Genomic DNA, 22,511 nt, shown 5'->3' on the forward strand with positions numbered 1-22,511 from the left:
AAACATCTCCTAGTTTAGAAAATATTAGCATTCTGTCTTCTACTTCTCCAGAATCGAATAGCAAAAAAAAGTTCACCCTTGTTTGTTTTCAAATGTTCTTCAGAAAATATTAATTCGCTCCGATGATTAACCACAGCTCTTCCACACTGCTCTGGTTTGCGGCAAAGCGGCTACAACACAACCATTCAGTTTAGAAGATGATTACAAATAATACAATGAAGAGACTCTCCTGTTGATTTTGCGTCTGTCTTCTCTTGATCTAAAAACTTGCGTACTTCAACATTTGTTGGAGTTCCAGCATGATTATGCTCATCGGAAGTAGAACTGATAGAGCCATCAACTCTCATAAGGCACCCTTTGCACTTTTCAGTAAAATGTGTGCATTTCCAGTAGACCTTTGACCTTACTTGCTTGTCCTTAACATATAGGAATCCGTCCACTAATAGCATGTCCCTGCCTTTCTCGCTTTGATTAAATTCAGCCATTTCTTTGCGAAGGGTGTATCCTTTAAACTAAAAAAATTCTTATTGGCGTTTCTTGGAAAACAGCTATCAAATTACATTTTCGAAGAATTGTCCGCAAACTGTTGGTTCGAACAGTTACTAAATCTGAACAAGTGGTTTTCGAACAATTATTGTCGAACTGTTTTCGAACAATAATATTGTTTTCGAAAAATAGTCCGTAAAGTCGGACAGACAGACATCTCAATAGTTTTCTTTTCCAGAAAACTAAAAGTTAAAAAGATGGGAAGCCATGTGGCAAGATGCCAAGGTGACTGGAAGGAATGAGAAGTTCAAAGACAATATGTCGAGAATTTTAAGAATGGTCAACTTAAGTGACCACTAATTTCATCATACGCCTGCAAAAGCTAGATCTCCGTCCATTTAACTTCACAAGAGTACCTGGAAAATTAGGTTTAATTGTAGAACAAGGTCAGTGTTCGCCCCACTGAGCGTGTTAGCTTGAGAAAGTTCAGGAATACAAGGTTCCAGTTCTGTTCAGATATTTTTACATTAGTTTTCCGAGTTAATAAGAAAGTTTGGATTTTCAAGAAAAATAAGCATCAGACTTAGCTGCCAAATGGTTTTCCAATTTCTAATGTTTCTCTGTAATGGTAGACACCATATTTAATTGCATCTTGAGACCAATTTCTGTTGAAGGGGTCTGTAGGGTAGATTCGAATCTTTCCCATTTTCACCCAAAACCTGTCAGTTTTTTTTTTCTTTTTAATAATAATTTGCTTACACATTAGCAACAAAGCACTTCATACTAATCGCATTTTATCAGAAGTTGTTATTCATTTGAATGTTTTGACTGAATGTGTGCTATAGTAAATATTTACACATCACTACATTAGACACAATACCATTTAGAAATACTCGTATAATGAATTTAAATATTAATCCTCCGGTAAATAAAATATCAATTAATCCCCGTCTACGAACAAGATTGATATTCCATATACTTTTCAACCCCTTCTTGTTTCTTCACTTCTCATATTCCTATTTAAATGTAACTGATGTCTTACTTCTCCCTTTAGATACCTTCTAGAAACACGGACGTCTTCTCTTCTCAAGCCGTCCCTTTAATTTAGCAGGTCGGCCAATTTATACCCTGCGGAAAAAGTAAAACCTCGAGGGAGCCACCACACGTTCATTTTAGCTTCACAAGATACAGTATCCTGCAGTACTTCACTGTAACAGATGCTGGAAATTTCAGGTGTCTTGATTTTTTAGCAAATACATCTAAATAAGAGGGACTCTTGTAAAAGAAGCTGACTGGCTGTTAGAGATACCTGATAGAAATATGGAATGTTTTGAATTTATATTGACATTCATATATTAGACAAAATATAGAATGAATACAATTCACTGAAAGATTCCTTGTTATACCAATCATTTCTTTTGCGGGTATTCCCATAAAGAAATGAAGCCTACTTCAAACATATGACGACTTCTGCATTAATGTAAAATTTTTCATATTTAAGTTTTTTTATTTCAAGTAACGGCTATATCAAAACCTAAAGGGATTACTGTACGTTATGTTGCGGCTTCATGCAATTACATGAGAGAGAGAGAGAGAGAGAGAGAGAGAGAGAGAGAGAGAGAGATAACTCTAGCCGGGTGGTCTTTCTGTTATACTTACTAATTACAATTTTTACGTCCTCCACAAAATCAAAGTAAAACAAAGTCATTAGTTCTTCCCTTAATTAACTTGCTCTTGCACATAAACATCCAAATTTTCTTATTACCTCAGAGAACTGCAATGAATGAAATTTTTTATCTTCATATCTTTTTTTAAGTAATTTGCTAACAAGGAGCACATAAGTAATCTTGACTTTATTAACATTGTGAACCACAATTAATACAGCTATTTCATCACATTAAAATTACCTCCATTCTCAATGTATAATTATTGCAATGCGTCAAATCTTGAAGAGCTCACTCCTAGAGCTTTATTCAGAAGGGAACAAATAAAAGACATGGGAAATATTCGCCTATTTAGATACAAGAGAGTTAGCTGGAATAACAAGAGCCAAATATTAAAATAGATCATCTCCCCTCACCATCCCTGCTCGTAGGAAAAAGGCCCAGTTAGTGAAATTCAGTAACTAAAGATACGTACTTAATATTCACTGCGACAGGACTTCCTTAATTCAATCGTGGAATTACGTGACGGTACGTCATATACTGGCAGCATTATTCCTTGCTGATGTGATGTTTGTTAGACTTCTATCATTGATTTTTTCACGGGGTGCGTTCATTTAGATTACTTATGGATCATTCCGTTCTGATGTTTCACATTTCACTCTGAGTGGGGTCAGTGATCATGGAAGCTGCGACGACTAATGTTTGCAAATCAGCAATCGATCAGGAATCAGGGAAAATTTGGAATAAAATTTGACAAAACTGAGTATGCGGTAAAAAAGGAAGTGAATTGTAAATTGTTGAATGAAATATAAAAGCACCATAATATATTTTTGTTGCTCTTTAATTTCTAGTATAAAATTAACCTACTTTTTATTTAGCAGAAATATTCAATCTATCAAAACTATTCTTAGTTAGCAGCAGATAAAAACAAAACAAAAAAGAAAATTACACGACTCTTAGACTTATTCGGGATTTTCTTCTAGGATAACGTGGCAAAGCTTCCGAAAACCATGTTTTAAAAAGGCTAAATAAGGTATCCAAGTTTAAATTTATGATAAACTTTGTAGTTCAGCATCATATTAAGTGGGAGATTACGGTTATATTTTTTCCAAACTGGAATTACAATCACAGTCGTTTTAGCTTCATGGGAAATTGCAGACCCAAATCTCGTGAACTAAAAATGTGAATAATTAAAGCAATCCTCGGGGATTGGCATTAATAACTGTGCGCCAAATGAATAATCATTGTGAACATCAAAGGACAGGAAATGCAACTGATAATGGCAATGTTGTTTTCTTCAAAACTTACTCTCTGACACAGTTGAAAGCCATTGCTAGAAAGCTTTCTCTCATCTCCAGCTCTTCCTCGCCCGAAATATGACAAATATAACTTCCTGTTGAGGCGACCCAATGTTAAAGTTTGAAAACTCACACGAGGCAAAACTTCGGTGAGTTTCTGTCTTCCGTGAAAGATCCATTACTTACATTCGGAAGTCTAGCGTAAGAAGACCAAGGCAAAACTGAAAAAGTAGTAAGAACACAGATGCTGTAATATCATAAAGAAGGCTGTGACACTTTCCGCTCTTGACGTCTTCCTTTTGCTTGTTTTGTATCTTTCTGTCTTATTTGTCCCTACATTTAATAATAATAATAATAATAATAATAATAATAATAATAATAATAATAATAATAATAATAATAATACCTAGAATTGAACTAAACTGGTCCCAGTTTACTTTAATTCTAGGTTTTATTTAAGATACTAGGGAGAGACGCGCCCTACGCCGCGCGGGCAGGTGAACTGGTTCAAGGACTCCCTGTTTAAACACGGCTGCCAGTCGTGAACTGGGTCCTTCGTGGTAAGTAAATGCGGTACCACAAAGGACCCAGTTCACGACTGGCAGCCGTGTTTAAACAGGGAGTCCTTCAACTAGCCCCCTGTGTTAGGGTGATCTCACCCCTGAGACATCCTCGCCAACAGAGTGTCATGGAAATGGGGGTTAATTTTTACCAGGGATGGGGTCTTCCACATTCTCTTCTCTGTCAGATAGCCAAGATCCTGTTGCGTCTTAGTTTTTTATCTGGAAAACAGATGAATCCTTTGCAGAGTTCCGGAACCAGTCATTTAACAGCTCATTGTAGGAGACACGATATTCCTTGATGAATTAGCAGTTACTCCTTGGCTGTAGGTAGAAAGCTTTCCACGTCGCTTTCAGGAGAAATGCAGCGAGTCCTGACGGTGTTCCTCGATGCCTGAGCTCTGAATGGGAAGATCCATTTCACATATTTTGCAGGCATTGAACTTAGGAGTTTTTACGCCACGCCAGAGGTTGCCACTCAGGAACACGTGAAATAGTTGCTTCCCTAGGTCCCCACCCAGAGGTATCAGATGGAAGGAGGTGGTAGCCCAGGCAAAATTTCGAGTACTTATCGCCAGCTCCACCGATCGCTGCACCTCCGTCACATGGGGAAGCTTCTACCTCCATAGTCAGGACTGACTTCCTAGCGACTTCGTACTTCTTGTGTTTCCTACGTCGGCGTTGTCCTGGTTGGTTCCTCTGCAAATTCATCATCATGTTTTCGCAAAAACCAGAGTCCTCTTCGCTCACCAGCTAAATTTTCCTTCTCCAGATTTGAGACATGTTCATGTCTCTTAATCGCTTCCTCGATCTTTTGGCGTAGATTCCTACCTGTTCTTTCCAGAGCTTTATCCAGAGCCATCTCGATATGTTCCTCGCAGGATTCTGAAGAGTCGTTCGCCCTCTTGAACTCTTCCATCCTCCTTCTAATTTAGTTAGCTGAACTATGTCTTCAATTATCCCAGATTTTGCAATCTGCCACAAGTGACCGGGAACGGATTCTGGAGACGTTTTCGTCTCCACTGGAGCTGCTTCTGTCTTCGAGAATTCTTGGGTGTTACTGGGAATGTCAATGTCGCTCAGCAGATGGCAGGTATTTGGAGTAATTCTTCGTCTCCTTTTCTAATTATATGTATGCATGTATATGTATAATAATGGATAAATACACTGTAGATCCTTCAAAATCTGGAAATTCTTGAAACAACGTCGTATTGCTCCTTGAAGACGCTGGAGCCAATTTTTTGAAAGTTCACAGGAGGTCCGCGCAACATGTCTCATCACCCAGCTTGATTTTACATGTGTGTTTATATAATGATTCATTTTCTGTCAGGAGATTTTATGGAAATATATTTTCATTTCATCACAATTTTAATTTTTAGGATTTTTCATTAAATAAATGAATAAATAATAAAGAATGATTTGCATTTCGACATAAAAACACACACACATACATACATATATATATATATATATATATATATATATATATATATATATATATATATATATATATATATATATATATGAGTATATATATAAGGTTGTGAACATTGCTGTTTGGAGGTAGGAACCACATTCGATTTCCCAAACTGTAGGTTGTTTTTTTCTTTTATATATTGTCTCTTGTGTCAAGCATTTATTATATTGTGTGTACTTTAAAAGTAACATGGGAGGAATTCCCATATCTTTACTTCTATGCATTTTGTTTAGTATGGGATTTATCTGACTTCTTAAGATGTTTCGCTGAGAAAGAGGTTACAGATGTACTCACTGGAAATGTACTGGACTTTGACTTATTTTGACCCATTGTGAGTTAACGATGTAAAGACAATAATTAGTCAAATATGATAGACTATATCATTGATCTTTTGGGGAACATTAGGATTCCATTTTATTTCACTTCATATTTCTTGCAATCTAATTATGTTAGATTTTTCAAATAAATTATTTTGGATAAAGCTTGTTTCGCTATAGACCTGAGAGAGAGAGAGAGAGAGAGAGAGAGAGAGAGAGAGAGAGAGAGAGAGAGAAAATGCAGGGTGAATAGGCACAAATAGCACAGTAGCCTTTTGATGTGGTCACTATCAAGCTACCAATAGATGGGTCTTCTCGACTTTCTAGAAACAGGTAAGCAATTAAACTTCCTCTCGATTGGGCATATATATATATATATATATATATATATATATATATATATATATATATATATATATATATATATATATATATATATATATGCACACATACTAGATGACCAACTCAGTAATGCCTGTGAAAACTCTCAATGAAAACTGATAAACTCTGTCTCTCTCTTTCTCCTTCCAACGCCCCATCTACCCTTATTCTCTCTCTCCTCTCTTTCTCCCTCCCCATCTACCCTTATTCTCTCTCTCTCTCTCTCTCTCTCTCTCTCTCTCTCTCTCTCTCTCTCTCTCTCTCTCTCTCTCTCTCTCTCTCTCTCTCTCTCTCTCTCTCTCTCCCTTTCCTGTTGAGATGGTTGCTTCAGTTACATTGCCCAGCATTTTTGACTTATTATATTGCACCACTTCTCACCCCCGATTCCTATCGGGGCTGAACTTGAGCTTAAAGGGCATCGGGAGTGTCTTTATTCATCCCAGTAACTTCAAAAACTATGCATTAGACACTAATATCTGTCGTTTTCGGTTATTTTTACATGTCACCCCTTTCCCACCCGCCTTCCTATTGGCGCTGAACTTGTACTTGAAGAGCACCAGAAGTGTCATTTTTCATCTCAGTTACCTCGAAAACTTTGGATTAGACACCAATATCTGTCGTTTTTGGTTATTTATACATGACATCCCCTTCCCACCCCTTCTTGCCCCTTCCTATTGTGGCTGTACTTGGACTTGAACGGCATCGGGAGTGTCACTGTTCATCTTAATGATCTCAAAACTATGAATTAGACACTACTGTCTGTCGTTTTCGTTTATTTTTACATGTCTCCCCCTTCTCACCCCCCCCCCATCAGAACTGAACTTAAACGTAAGAGGCATCGGGAGAGTCATTGTTTATCTCAGCGACCTCGAAAACTGTGGATGAGACACTAATATCAGTTGCTTTACGTTACTTTTACATGTCACCCCCTTCCCACTCCTTCTCACACCCACCTTCCTATCGGGGCTGAACTTTGACTTGAAGGGCATGGGAAGTGTCACTATTCATCTCAGTGATCTAAAACTATGGATCAAACACTACTATCTGTCATTTTTGTTAATTTTTACATGTCAAACGCTTCCCACTCCTTCTCACCCCACCTACCTATCGGGGCTGAACTAGGACTTAAAGGGCATTGGGAGTGTCACTATTCATCTCAGTGATCTGAAAAACTATGGAGTAGACATTAATATCTGTTGTTTACATTATTTTTACATGTCACCACTTCCCACCCCTCCTCAGACCACCACCCTCCTTACTATCAGGGCTGAACTTGGACTTATAGGCCATTGGGAGTGTCACTATTCATCTCAGCAACCTCGAAAACTGTGGTTTAGACACTAATATCTGTCATATTCAGTTATTTTTACATGTCACCCCCCTTCCCACCCCCTTCTCACCCCCCTCCCTGTCAAGGCTGAATTTAGATTTAAAAGGCATTGGGAGAGTCACTATTCATCTCAGAGACCTCAAAAACTATGGATTAGATAATAATATCTGTCATTTTTGGTTATTTTTACAAGTCACCCCCATCCCACCCATTCTCACCCCCTCCCTATTGGGGCTGAATTTGATTTGAAGGGCATCGGGAGTGTCACCATTCATCTCAGCGACCTCGGAAACTATGGATTAGACACTAATATCCCCCGTTTTCAGTTATTTTTACATGTCACCCCTTCCCACCCCCTCTCCCTATCAGCACTGAATTTGGGCTTAAAGGGCTTCGGGAGTGTCATTATTCTTCTTAGCGATCTCGAAAACTATGTATCAGACACTAATAGCTGCCGTTTTCAGTTATTTTCACATGTCACACCCTTCCCACCTCTTCTCACCCCCCTCCCTATCGGAGCTGAATTTGGACTTACAGGGCATCGGGAATGTCACTGTTCATCTCAGCGACCTCAAAAACTATGGATTAAACACTGATTTCTTTGTTTTGGGTTATTTTTGCATTTCATCCCCTTTGCATCCAATTCCCAAACACCCCCCCCCCCGCCCTAGCCCCTTTAGTGCCAGTGATGTCTTACCCCCACAGTGTTCTTTCCCAGATGGTAAGTCATATGTATACTAAGTTTGGTTGAAATTGCTCAATGCTTTTCAGAGTGTATGTGGAACATACACACACCAACACATATATCCATTTTTATAGATTATTATTATTATTATTATTATTATTATTATTATTATTATTATTATTATTATTATTATTATTAAATGTAACGACAAATAAGACAGAAAGACACCAAAAAAAAGCAAAAGGAAGAAGTCAAGAGTGGAACGTGTCACAGCCTTCTTTATGATATTACAGCATCTGTTTCATTGCTACTAGTATTTATTTCTAACATACTTTTTGTATGTCACCTGTTCATCATACTGAACAATTTTTACATCGTTTTATGTTGACCAAGAGTTATTTGTGTTACTGATATTTTTTGCATAATAATAACAGAACTATATCATCTAAAATAAAATAAATCAATCTCGAACAGGGTCCTGTATTTAAAGAAAAATTTAAAGTTACCTACATGAAACAAAGTGGGTGACAAACTCTTAAGCCAAAAATAATTGGCAGGAAGCGAGTCTAAGACGGGAGAAATTCGGTACTTTGTTTGGTTAAAAAAAAAAAAAAAAGATTAGGGTGGATTTTCTCTTCATTCAGCTCTAGTTTAGATGTGGGTACATATATCAACCAGTTGCAACATATCAATATTTCAATTCCATATTACCAAACTGAAGACTCCTTTCATTCAGCAGTTATCTCTCTTTACCTGAAGTTAGGAATTCTTTATTGTATATGAAGAGAAGAATTATAAAAACTGAATTCACAATTTATCGAAATGTGGTGCAACTTTTTTTTTATTAGAATTTAACCATTACTTTTGTTTGAAATATAGTTAAATATCTGATTAATATTCCCCTAAAATTTCTTTAATTCATAACCTAACAGAAATTTCTTAGAAATTACAACATGCATGTTGGAGTGACAGTACAAACGAACATGTGGACTGTGGGAAAGCCAAATATTCGCACCTGACAGCCAATTTGAGTTTCCAGCAATCTATATACTCGTTTCTACACACATTGTAAATTTCTACCACCTTGGATCAATCCTGTGAAAATGGCTCATAAATAAGGCGGAAACAGTCAGGCTTTATTCACAACTGAATACCGCCACGATCGTCGCCTCCCCTTCCTTGACGTCTTCGTCGAGCAGCGGGAGAAGCGCTTCATCACGAAGGTGTATACGAAATTATGAACCTGGGCAATCGTCTAAATGGAGAGAGTGAGTGCCCCGAGAGATATAAGCAATCCGCCATCAGCGACTTCGTCAGAAGGGCTCTCTCGCACTGCTCCTCCTGGACTGGCACCCATGGAGAGCTGGAACGTGCTGCCCAGATCCTCATCGATAATGGACACACGAATCGGGAGGTAAACAAGTGCATTAGGGGAGCCGTGAACTGAACAGATGTTACCATCAGGAACCTAGCCCCGACATCTCTGATGACATCAAACTTTTCTACAAGGAAAATTCCATAAAGGATATAAAGAAGACGAACGCGCCCTCAGGACCATCATTGAAGGTAACAGCAGCCCGTCCGATCCCGTTAAGAAAATTAAACTCTTCATATTCTACAGGAATAAGAAAACCAGCAGCCTGGTGATGAGAAATAACCCTGTCACCCTCAAGCAGGATCCCTTGAAGAAAACCAACGCACTCTACCGATACAAATGCCCAGTCTGAGAGTGCCTCGGCTCTTACATCGGTATGGCTACCATGCGCTTCTCCAAGAGGATCTCCTGTCATGCCCAGGAGGGTGCCATATTTAATCACGCCAGGACTGCCCATAACCTAAGAATAAAAAGGAATAACATTATCCCCAACATCGAGATAACAGATCAAGCGACCGACCATCGCCGCCTACGCCTCCTGGAAGCCCTGCACATCGGGAGAAAGAAACCGAGTCTCCGTACCACACAGGAGACCTTCCTCCTCCCGACATCGTTGTTGTTGATTAAGCTGGCCTTATGCCAGTACGGGCTCTTGCTCATGGAGCAGCCCGTAAGTCATTTTTTGATGTGAAGGTGAAATTAAGGATATATAGGTGATTGCTTTATTTGTGATTGATGGGCATGCCAGCGAGTGGTGTGAAATGAAAGGTTAACAGGCGAGATAACAAACCTCTTTGAGCCCTAAGGCACCCGTCAGTTGGAGAGAAAGAGCGATAGTAGCGAGTCCTGGCAAGTGGTAGATAGCCAGTAAGGAAAATGAAATATTAAACGCCGGAGAAAAATCGGAAAAAAAGGAAACTCTATTGAGATTTAATACCATATTTAACTTACTTTGAAAGACAGAAAGAAACATCGATCTTTAAGTGGTAGGGATCGATGGAGGAAGATGAAAAATTTGAAGTTTTAGAAAAAGCAACACAAACAGAGGTAATAGCTTAAGTGGTAGTTAGAGCGACAGTTGAAAAGTTTCGGTCGTTAGACGCGAGGCGGCCGTAAAGAAGAGAAAGGAAGAATTTTAGGGGGAGATAGGAGTTAGTAGCCAATCAATGGATTGACTACTATCGGAGAGATCGTAACGGAGTCGCTGTCTGATGAAATCGTCGGGCATGGAAATGCTATATTGGTTGTGGAGATCCTTCAGATAACGATTTAAATGTTTCCAATCCTGTTTTTCGTTGTATGGCCATTTATACCTCGCTTGATAAGCGATTTGGGTTAGGACGTCAAAAAGGATGTTTGTAGTCAAAAGCAACTTTGGTGTTTGTTCTTCCGGATTGCCAAGCGCTTTGATGACGGGGTGTGGAGAGCTTTGAGTTGATTGAGGAGTTGGGGGTGCTGGTTGCTCAGTTTGGGTTTCTTTTTCCAAACACAAAACGGGTTCAAGGTTTGCAGTGGGTTGGGGAGGAGGGGTTGGGGGTATTGGCTGCTCAGTCTGAGTCCCTTTCTCGTGACACAAATCAGGCGCTGCTTCCACCACTTGTTTGGTAGTTATAGGGTCTTTGCTCTGGGGGTGTCGTTGGTCTGGGTGCCAGTGCTGGTGTAGGAGCTGGTCTTGATGGATTGGCTCTTGCTTTCAACTGTGCAATGAGGGAAAGTCGGGCACTGCAACGTTTGAACCATGCATGATGTTTTTCAGAACAGTTGGGGCACTTGGGTGTCGTAGGTTCCCCTTTTTTCAACTTTTCTAGACACAGCTTTGTTTCATGTCTCCTGCTGCAGATGGCACAAATGGCAGGACCTCTGCAACGGTCCTGGTGATGGCCGTAGCGTTGGCATTTGTAGCACCTGAGAGGTTCCGGGGTGAAATCCTCTGTGGGGAAGTATCCCCATGTCCTAAGCCATACTTGGCTCGGGACTGGTCCTTGTAAAGTGGTGAGAATCTTCCGTAAAGGCACTTTATCTCTGGTTAAGCACCTCTCAGCTTTCACAATATGGGGGAGCTCCAGAAGAGGATCCAGAGGGAGCTCTGTTGGATAGTTACAAATGATCGGCGCGAAGGGCGGCACCTACTGGCACCCCGGATGAGCGAACCAATCAGGAACGTCTATCTGCGGGCAGCAACCCTCGAATAATACATCCATTAACTTGCACTCCAGCGCACGCCCGCACGCAAAAGCGCATACAACCATCATCGCGCGAGAGGAGACTTCGCCCGAGGAGAATCACCTCAGGCAGCCAATGAAAAATCGACCTGACCTGAGACCCCCTATATATACCGCCACAATCGCCCTGTCTCCAGGCTCGTCCCAACGTCCAGAAGATGACCACTGAGCTGGTCGAAACGTGTCGACAGAGAAAGTACTAAAAATACCAGACAGACGTCAGAAAAAAAAAAAAAAGAAATATCATCAGGAAAATCTACGAATTTACATTCCAGGTTTCAGTAACCTGCTGTAATGCTTTAAAACAAAGAATTTCTGCTGTAAGAAATACGCTGTTTCACCCATCGAAATATGAACATTGGACAATTATTGACTAATATTGATGTGCATTGAAAGCGAATTACTAGAAGAATTGAGGAAACCCAGTATAAAACCGATTCACAAAATGCGGCCATATTATTATTATTATTATTATTATTATTATTTACACGACCAGACCGAGAATAATCTTATTCATCCTCTCTCTCTCTCTCTCTCTCTCTCTCTCTCTCTCTCTCCTCTCTCTTCTCTCCTCTTTCTCTCTCATAAATATATAAAGCCACAACATATGTACAGCAATTTCTTTAAAGTACTTAATTGTAGCAGAGTCGCAAATAATAGACTTCGTCACATAAAAAGCCTAAATTACTGATTAGTATTGCTTGTATCGCCTAAATAAGGAATAAATTTCATTATAGATATTCATTCTGTAAAACTAATTTTTCCTTTTTTTTTTTTTTGGTTCTTTGTTTTTTGTTTCATGAAAGTCGACATAAACTGAAAACGCTGTTTCATTATAAGCAATTCCTAATAACTCAGGTCCCCAGCAACTATTACAGTGAGGTAAAGTTGGATGCTGTATCTTGTGAAGCGAAAATTAACGCGTGGTGGCTCCCCCGAGGTTCGACTTTTTCCGCAGGATATAAATTGACCGAACGGCTGAATTAAAGGAACGACTCGTGTGTTACTCGACTTGCTTGCCAGATGTAGGCTGCTTCGGAAGAAAAGAAAGCTCGCGTTTGTAGAATGTATTTTATGGGAGAAGTAGGATATTAGACGCAAATAATTTGATTATAAGAAATGAGGAATCGAGAAAATCCTGGAAAAAAAAAATTGCAATTCGCCTTGATTCATAGCCAGGGGGTTAATTAAAGTCATTCTACCTCTGGCAGACTGGGGAGTAACATTCATTCATTAAATTTCTCAACTATACTTTGCCTGAAGCAGTGATGCGTAAAAATTTCTCATAACAGACATTCAAGCAATACATGCAAATGAATAGTAAATTCTAATAGGAGGTGATTTGTACGCGTAGGATTCTTAACTCTAAATTAGATTAGAAACCTAATGTCTTAAGGATAAAAATGAGAAAGATACGAATCTTCTCTCCGATTCCCTTCAACAGGAATAGGTTTTAATTAAGGCGCTATTAAAGATGGTGTCCACCAGTACAGAGAAACTTGAAACAAGTAAAAAATGTGCCGAAGAAACTTCTGCGCAATCTAGTTTCCTGTACAGCATGTAATGCTGTATGAAACTCTCAGCCACAGCCAATGAAAGTCTCAGTCGTGGCCCATGAAGCTTTCAGCCACGGCCCGGTGGTGGCCTGTGTTGTTTGCAACTATAACGGTGCCAGACGCACGATCATGGCTAACTTTAACCTTAAATAAAATAAGAACTACCTAGGCTAGAGGGCTGTAACTTAATATTTTTGATGACTGGGAGGTGGATGATCTACATACCATTTTGCAGCCCTCTAGGCTCAGTAGTTTTTAAGCCTTACAGACCTTACAGTTCGTTCGGGTTGCCCCAGGTCCCTCAGTCTGAGTCACCACTGATGTCTACCAGAGAATTGCTAATCCATTTTCCGGTACATTTTGCATCTTCCAATCTTGGATGGTCTGGGCTGCAGCTTAGATATTTGTCGAGCTTATTCTTAAACACATCAACGCTCACTCCTGATATGTTCCTCAAGTGAGCTGGTAACGCATTGAATAGACGCTGCATTGTCGATGCTGGTACGTAGTGGATTAATGTCCTGTGTGCTTTCCTTAGTTTTCCTGGTATAGTTTTGGGCACTATTAATCTACCTTTGCTTGCTCTTTCTGATATTTATAGATCCATGGTGTTTTCGGTAATTCCTTCTATCTGTTTCCATGCCTGTATTATCATGTAGCGTTCTCTTCTTTCGAGACTATATAATTTTAAGAATTGTAGGCTTTCCCAGTAGTCAAGGTCCTTAACTTCTTTTATTCTAGCTGTAAAGGACCTTTGTACACTCTCTTTTTGTTCAATAACCTTTTGGTAGTGTGGGTACCATATCATATTGCAATATTCAAGTGGACTACGTAAATACGTTTTATAAAGCATAACCATGTGTTCGGCTTTTCTTGTTTTGAAGTGCCGGAACAACATGTTTTCTAATTTTTTTCGCTAATGTATTATGGGCTACCTTGTCAAAAGCTCTTGCAAAGTCTAGGTAAACCACACCTTTATCTTTATCGTTTATCATATCTTTATACATATTTTCATGGTGGACTAACAGTTGGGTTTGTGTACTTTTCCGGGGTACAAAACCAGAAAAAGTGCGGACGGACAGACAAATAGCCATCTCAATAGTTTTCTTTTGCAGAAAACTAAAATTGGGAAACATTTTAGCAGTTAACCGACTTGGCTATTTCTTTTTTAATGTCTCAGACAGCGACTATCAAGAACAGGTTGCTTATTCATTCCATCGCTGTATCAAAAGTAAGAACAGGGTTTATGAAATTCCTTCTGGTATTATTAATTTACCCTAGGATGGTTTTAAAGATTTATAGTATATTTGTTTTAAGTTTATTTGAAAATTTTGAGGAAATATTGCTACTCAAAACTTGATATACAATGCAGAGAGGAAGGAGAGAATTTCACGTTTGATATTTCATGTTTTGATTTTTGGTGTGTGGCTCGCAGCTGTGAGAATAATAATAATAATAATAATAATAATAATAATAATAATAATAATAATAATAATAATATAATAATAATAATAATAATATATTATTATTATTATTATTATTATTATTATTATTATTATTATTATTATTATTATTATTATTATTACATGCATCTTCAACGGCATTTACAGGAAAAAACCGTTTTTTAATAGTTAACTTGCTTAATTTTTTTCTTCTTTTGATATCTTACTTTCATAATAAACTTATTTGACGTGATCCTATTTATTTCCCACTCGTGAGAGAAAACCTTGGACCCTACCACAGACAAATATGACAACCTGCGCCCTCAAAATAATAATAATAATAATAATAATAATAATAATAATAATAATAATAATAATAATAATATTATTATTATTATTATTATTATTATTATTATTATTATTATTATTATTATAATTATTTATAGGGGAGGTCATGATCGGTGCTGAATTATGATTGGCTGCCCGGGGCATGTACCCTCGGGCGGAGCCTTCCCATCCAAGTTCTGTTTTCGTCTTGCGTGCGAGCGGCGTTGTAGTGCTGAGGATGAAGAGAAGAATTTCGATCCTCGGATGCCGAATTTTGATTTGCTCGTACGCTATGGGGATCGCTCGGTGCATGTCTCCTGGCTGCCGTGGGGAGGAGAAAGGTTTCTTGCGTAATGTTGAGTGTTGGTTTCTCCTTCCCAATGTGCAATGCTTCCAAGAGGCGTAGGCGGCGGTGGTCGGTAATTTGGTCAATCACTTCGATGTTCGTGATTATGTCTTTTCTTGCTATCCTCTGGTTATGGACGGTCCTGGCATGATTAAAGATAGCCCCCTCTTGGGCGTGGCAGGAAATCCTTTTGGAGAAACGCATGGTGGTCATACCGATGTAGGAACCGAGGCATCCTCGGACGGGGCATGAGTACCGGTATACCACGTTGGTCTTCTTCAAGGGGTCCTGCTGAGGGGGGGCTGGGTTGTTGCGCATAACCAGGCTGCTCGTCTTTCTGCTCTTGTAATAGATGACCAGATGTATGTTTCTGTTGGAGTCAACAGGGCTGACATTATTCTTGATGATGTTTTTGAGGGCGCGTTCGTCTTCTTTATATTTATGATGAAATTGCCCTATTATTATTATTATTATATGCATCTTCAACAGCATTTACAACGAAAAACCGTGTTTTAGTAGTTAACTTGCTTGATCTTTTTCTTCTTTTGATAACTTAATTTCATAATAAACTTATTTGATGTGATCCTATTTATTTCCCACTCATGAAAGAAAACCTTGGACCCTACCACAGACAAATATGACAACCTGTGCCCTCAATGGAAAACCTAAGTCTAGTTCCTTTATGGACGAAGGTCATGTAAAACGCCATACTCTCTCACCTTCCAAGGCATTATGAACGTAATGCACCTAAACACATTGATAACGTTACTTGCCGGCTGGAATGGAGGGCAATGACGAAGATTAATTACATCAGCTATCGAGAGCGTTGTCTTGTGAAGCATTAAGGTTCATCTATGGGTCGATAAGTTAAGTATACCTTAGTTTAACCAGACTACTGAGCTGATTAACAGCTCTCCTAGGGCTGGCCCGAAGGATTAGATTAATTTTATTTTGCGTGGCTGAGAACCAATTGGTTACCTGGCAACGGGACCTACAGCTTATTGTGGAATCAGAACCACATTATAACGAGAAATGAATTTCTATCACCAGAAATAAATTTTTCTAATTCTTCATGGGGCGGTCGGAGAATCGAACGCAGGCCCAGCAGAGTGCTAGTAGAGAACGATACCAACTCGGCCATTGAGGAACTATATAAGTAAGAGCTGAAACTCAGATCGGTATAGGCACTGCTCATTTTACAATACAGAAAGTATGTATCAGTGTGAAGCTTTAATCTTTCTTGATGTGATATGTTGAATATCATCGAAAGTGAGAAATTATATAAATTCTCATCCTCCTTTGGAACACTGGCATATTAATATCAAGTTGAAGATATGTTAAAATGACACCAATCTGATGATTTAGCTATAGTTCGGTCTGTAACCTTAAGAGGTATAATTTTCTTTCAAGTGATGGGTTTTTATAAAGCACAGACCTTAACTATAGAGGCACCTCCCCTTTCTTTCGTCCTTATTTATTCATATATATATATATATATATATATATATATATATATATATATATATATATATATATATATATATATATATATATATATATATATATATATATATATATATATATATATATATATATATATATATATATATATATATATATATATATATATATACACATATACACACACACATACATACATACCTGATAATTCTATCAACTAGAGAAAAACGTGTCACAAATAAACGCAAAACCTCGGTCTTGCCTCGCCCCAATTCGAATCTAATCTTCTTTCGTAGAGAGCTTCACTCTTGGCGCATCTTTTCAGTTTCCATGAGCGATCGTTCTTTTTTACATCCTTGCTACCAATCAAAAAATCAATGTTGCAGTGTCTTAAAATAACTGGAAGCTTCAGTTGGCCATTCTTCAAACTCTCGGTTGTACTGCTCCTTGAAATTTTCATTCCATCCAGTCGCTTCGGCCTCTTCCCACGTGACTTCCCATCTTATTAAATTTTCTTGCCCCCTTGGATCAAATCTTTGGGGAATTGGAACTGTAAGTCAATGTTATGGCAAAAAGCTTTATGATAACATCAAAGATTATACTGATATATAAATCATATGTAGATATATCTGTATATCTGCATGTTCGATAAACACCTTTTGTAGTATCATTTTGAGCTACAAAAATACAAAATAATCAAAGAATAATGATACAAATTTTGACCTTGGTTGTCTGTCGGCCTAAAAGACTCAGTAGTGTTTGCTTCCCTCGGCAGTTTGAAGTAATAATAATTCATCTTTCAAGGAGATTAGAAATAATGACTGTTAGATCGTTTGCTTCTGTAAATCTATGCTCGCTTTACATTAATGTTGATAACGAAATTCAGTATTCTCTTTTGAGGTTTCTATTAGAACTTATTCTGCGAATACAGTTAAAACTTGGTAAAATAATATCACACGTCTTGCAGTTATATTTATGTTTATGATAATCTGTTGTCGATAACCCAGCTCTTTAAGACGCTAGTTTCTCGCAAATAATTCAAATAAAAATTATTATTACTTTCGAGAAGGTAGTTTGAGGTCGCACAAAAGACGAAAACCCGGCTCCAACAGGGAATATATTGCACTGGAAGACTGGCGGCCACTGATGGCTAATAATCATTTTGCGCCAAAGCAATTGAGGCTATTAATCTCTAGATGAAGCGTCAGTAATGGTGATTCCATTTCTATGATAAATCCTTCTCTGTTTCAGCATCCTGACAAAGTATTCAATAATTCACTTCGCAATACTGGATCTTCACAATTAGACAAATCCTCAGAGATTTAGGCTACCTAACAGACTAATTATTGGCTTTCCGTATGGTCGAATCTCATTTCGTTACCCTAACGACAGCATCTGCATTGAGAAGGATGCGATACTTAGTAAAATGCACAACAAAGATGAAATAGTGAATTGGAAATAGATTGATATAAACTCCGTATTACTCTCTCCCTGTTCCACTGTGATTTTAGCATATAGATATTGTTGTTTTTCTTAGGAAATATTTTTTTCTGATTTCAGTTTAACATCCAAAATTGAATTTGGTCAGATTCTTTGAATTTGTTGTTCTTTATCATAGTGACCTGGAGTTCATTTGATCATTACCTTCGTAATCGATATTCAAATGTTATTTGAAAATACATTTCACAAATGTATGGTTTTATGTATTAACTTAAAAACTCAGTTTCAATAAACGAAAACAAATGAAAACACACTTATTTAAACTGACAGTAGTTTATTGGATTATTGGTATACTTGAGAAAATGGATTTTAAATTCTATAGAACTCCTTCTATATGCATATATACTTGCTAGAAATTAATTTTAGTTCAATACAAAAACTGGAATCCAGCTTTCGTTACATCATAAATGAATATATAATTCTTTATATAGATATTTAACCTAGTCGTTTATTTTGTCTAAATATTGATATTTCTCTATGTTCCATGCAGTAAGTATTTCAGAAGTATTTCAAAACACTTAAAAAAAAGAATGTGTATTTAAATAAGGAAAGTGTCATTCAGAGTTATAAAACTGATGTTTTTGTCAGTTTCTTGGGATACATGCCTATCGCTACGCAATACATTATTCAGTTTTGCCAAATACTATTTTAGATCTTACTGGATTATGTTCAAGTCTAGTCTATTTATTGATAGCTTACGTTTTCTTAACAAAACTCTCTCTCTCTCTCTCTCTCTCTCTCTCTCTCTCTCTCTCTCTCTCTCTCTCTCTCTCTCTGTGTGTGTGTGTGTGCGTTTTATTTACTGATATTACACGCAATCTCTTTATTTTATCTTGCATTCCCCATTAAATATCATAAAATCAAATATCTAACACATAAAGGCATGTTTTTGATGCAGTGCCCTTCACCTAACAATTGAGCTTTTTTTGTGAGTCATTATCTTCATATTCGGACACCACGGACACCAGTATGAAATTAGGTCACGCAGCCTAAATAATTTCCCTTTAGTAGGAGACAGAAATGGTTTCGTTTCCTCTGCGGGACTTCTTTGTTTCAATATGCACAAGAAGGCACAGTTTTCTTTATGCTCACAGTGACCCTACAATGTGTAACTCCGGATTCTGAATTGATGTAATTTTTGTTTCATGATACACATTTCCCCATTGCAAATTACACTAGAAGGCGGTATCCTTTTGGATCTCAAAAAATGTGATTGCCCTGTGACCCGTTTTATACTTTATTACGACCTCTGCAACAATCTAACTACTAGGTAGCTAATTCAAATTTTTTTTTTAACATGAGGTTTTCGTGGCACTTTTTTTGACCACGAGTTGCGCAAAAATGGTACGCAAAAATGGTACTTGTCACACACACACACACACACACACACACACACACACACACACACACACACATATATATATATATATATATATATATATATATATATATATATATATATATATATATATATATATATATATATATATATATATATATATATATATATATATATAAAATATGGGAACAAAGCCTGAAAAACTGGGAACAAAGCCTGATGTTTCCGCCTCATTTCTGAGCCATTTTCACAGGATTGATCGAAGATGGTAGAAATTTTCAATATGTATAAAAACGAATATATATATTGCGGGAAAGTCAAATTGGCTGTCAGGTGTGAATATTTGGCTTTCCCACAGTCCACATGTTCGTTTGTACTGTCACTCCAAGATACATATTGTAATTTCTAAGAAATTTCTGTTAGGCTATGAATTAAAGAAATTTTAGGGGGAATATTAATCGGATAGTTTAACTATATTTCAAACAAGAATAATGGTTAAATTATAATAAAAAACGTTACACTACATTTCGATAAATTGTGAATTCAGTTTTTTAAAGTTTTCTCTTCATATAAAATAAAGAATTCCTAACTTAAGGGAAAGAAAGATAATTGCGGAATGAAGGGAGTCTTCCCTTTGCTAATATGGGATTGAAATATTAATATGTTGCAACTGGATGATATATGTACCCACATCTAAACTAGAGCTGGATGAAGAGAAAATGCCAGCAGAGTTTTTTTTTTTTTCCAAACCAAGCACCGAATTTCTCCCGTTTTAGACTCGCTTCCTGTCAATTATTTTTGGCTTAAGAGTTTGTCACCCAATTTGCTACATGTAGGTAACTTAAAATTTTTTTCAAATGTAGGACCCTGTTCGAGATTGATTTATTTTATTTTAGATGATATAGTTCTGTTATTATTATGCAATATCAATAACACAAATAACTCTTGGTCAACATAAAAGATCTAAAAATTGTCCAGTATCCTTAACAGGTGACATACAAAAAGTATGTTAGAAATAAATACTAGTAGCAATGAAACAGATGCTGTCATATCATAAAGAAGGCTGTGACACCTTCCACTCTTGATTTCTTCCTTTTGCTTTTTTTGTATCTTTCTGTCTTATTAGTCCTTACGTTTATTCTTGTTATTAATAATAATAATAATAATAATAATAATAATAATAATAATAAAAATAATAATATATATATATATATATATATATATATATATATATATATATATATATATATATATACATTACATATATATATATATATATATATATATATATATATATATATATATATATATATATATATATATATATATATATAAATGGATGTATGTGTGTGTGTGTGTGTATGTTCCACATACACTCTGAAAAGCATTGAGCAATTTCAACCAAACTTGGTATGCATATAACTTACCATCTGGGAAAGAACACTGTGGGGTAAGAAATCACTGGCACCAAATGGGGGGGCGGGTGTGGGAAGCAAGTGCGAAGGGGATGAAATATAAAAATAATCAAAACGACAGAAACCAGTGTTTAATCCATGGTTTTTGAGGTCGCTGAGATGAACAGTGACATTCCCGATGCCCTTTAATTCCAAATTCAGCCCCAATAGGGAGCGGGGTGAGAAGGGGTGGGAAGGGTGTGACATGTGAAAATAACTGAAAAAGAAGATATTAGTGTCTGATCCATAGTTTTCGAGGTCACTGAGAAGAATAATGACACTCCTGATGCCCTTTAAGTCCCAATTCAGCCTTGATAGGGAGGGGATGAGAATGGGGTGGGAAGAGGTGACACGTAAAAATAACTGAAAATGACAGATATTAGTGTCTAATCCATAGTTTTCGAGGTCACTCAGATGGATAATGACCCTCCCGATGCCCTTTAAGTCCAAATTAAGCCCTGATAAGGAGGGGGTTGAGAAGGGGTGGGAAGGGTGTGACATGTAAAAATAACTGACGACAGATATTAGGTGTCTGATCCATAGTTTTCGAAGTTTCTGAGAAGGATAATGACATTCCCAATGCCCTTTATGTCCAAGTTCAGCCCTGATAGTAAGGGGTGTGTGAGAAGGGGTGGGAAGGGGTGACATGTAAAAATAACCTAAAACAACAGATATTAATGTCTAATCTATAGCTTTTGAGATCACTTAGATGATTAATTACACTCCTGGTGCCCTTTAAGCTCAAGTTCAGCCCTGATAGGAAGAGGGGTGATAAGGGGTGAGAAGGGGGTGACATGTAAAAATTAACAAAAATGACAAATACTATTGTTAAGTCTATAGTTTTAGATCACTGAGATGAATAGTGACACCTTACATGCCCTTTAAGTCCAAATTCAGCCACGATAGGAAGTGGTGACATGTAAAAGTAACCTAAAACAACTGATATTAGTGTCTCATCCACAGTTTTTGAAGTCGCTGAAATGAACAATGACTCTCCCAATTCCTTTAACGTCTAAGTTCAGCCCCGATAGGAAGGGGGTGAGAAGGGGTTGACATGTAAAAATATAAGAAAAAGACAGATAGTAGTGTCTAATCCATAGTTTTGAGATCACTGAGATGAATAGTGACACTCCTGATGACGTTCAAGTCCAAGTTCATCCACGACAGGAAGACGGGTGAGAAGGGGTGGGAAGGGGATGTCATGTGAAAATAACCAAAAGCGACAGATGTTAGTGTCTAATGCATAGTTTTTGAGGATGCTGGGATGAATAGAGACACTCCCAATGCCCTT

This window comes from Macrobrachium rosenbergii, chromosome 41 (genome assembly GCF_040412425.1).
Source record: "Macrobrachium rosenbergii isolate ZJJX-2024 chromosome 41, ASM4041242v1, whole genome shotgun sequence".
Lineage (NCBI taxonomy): Eukaryota > Metazoa > Arthropoda > Malacostraca > Decapoda > Palaemonidae > Macrobrachium > Macrobrachium rosenbergii.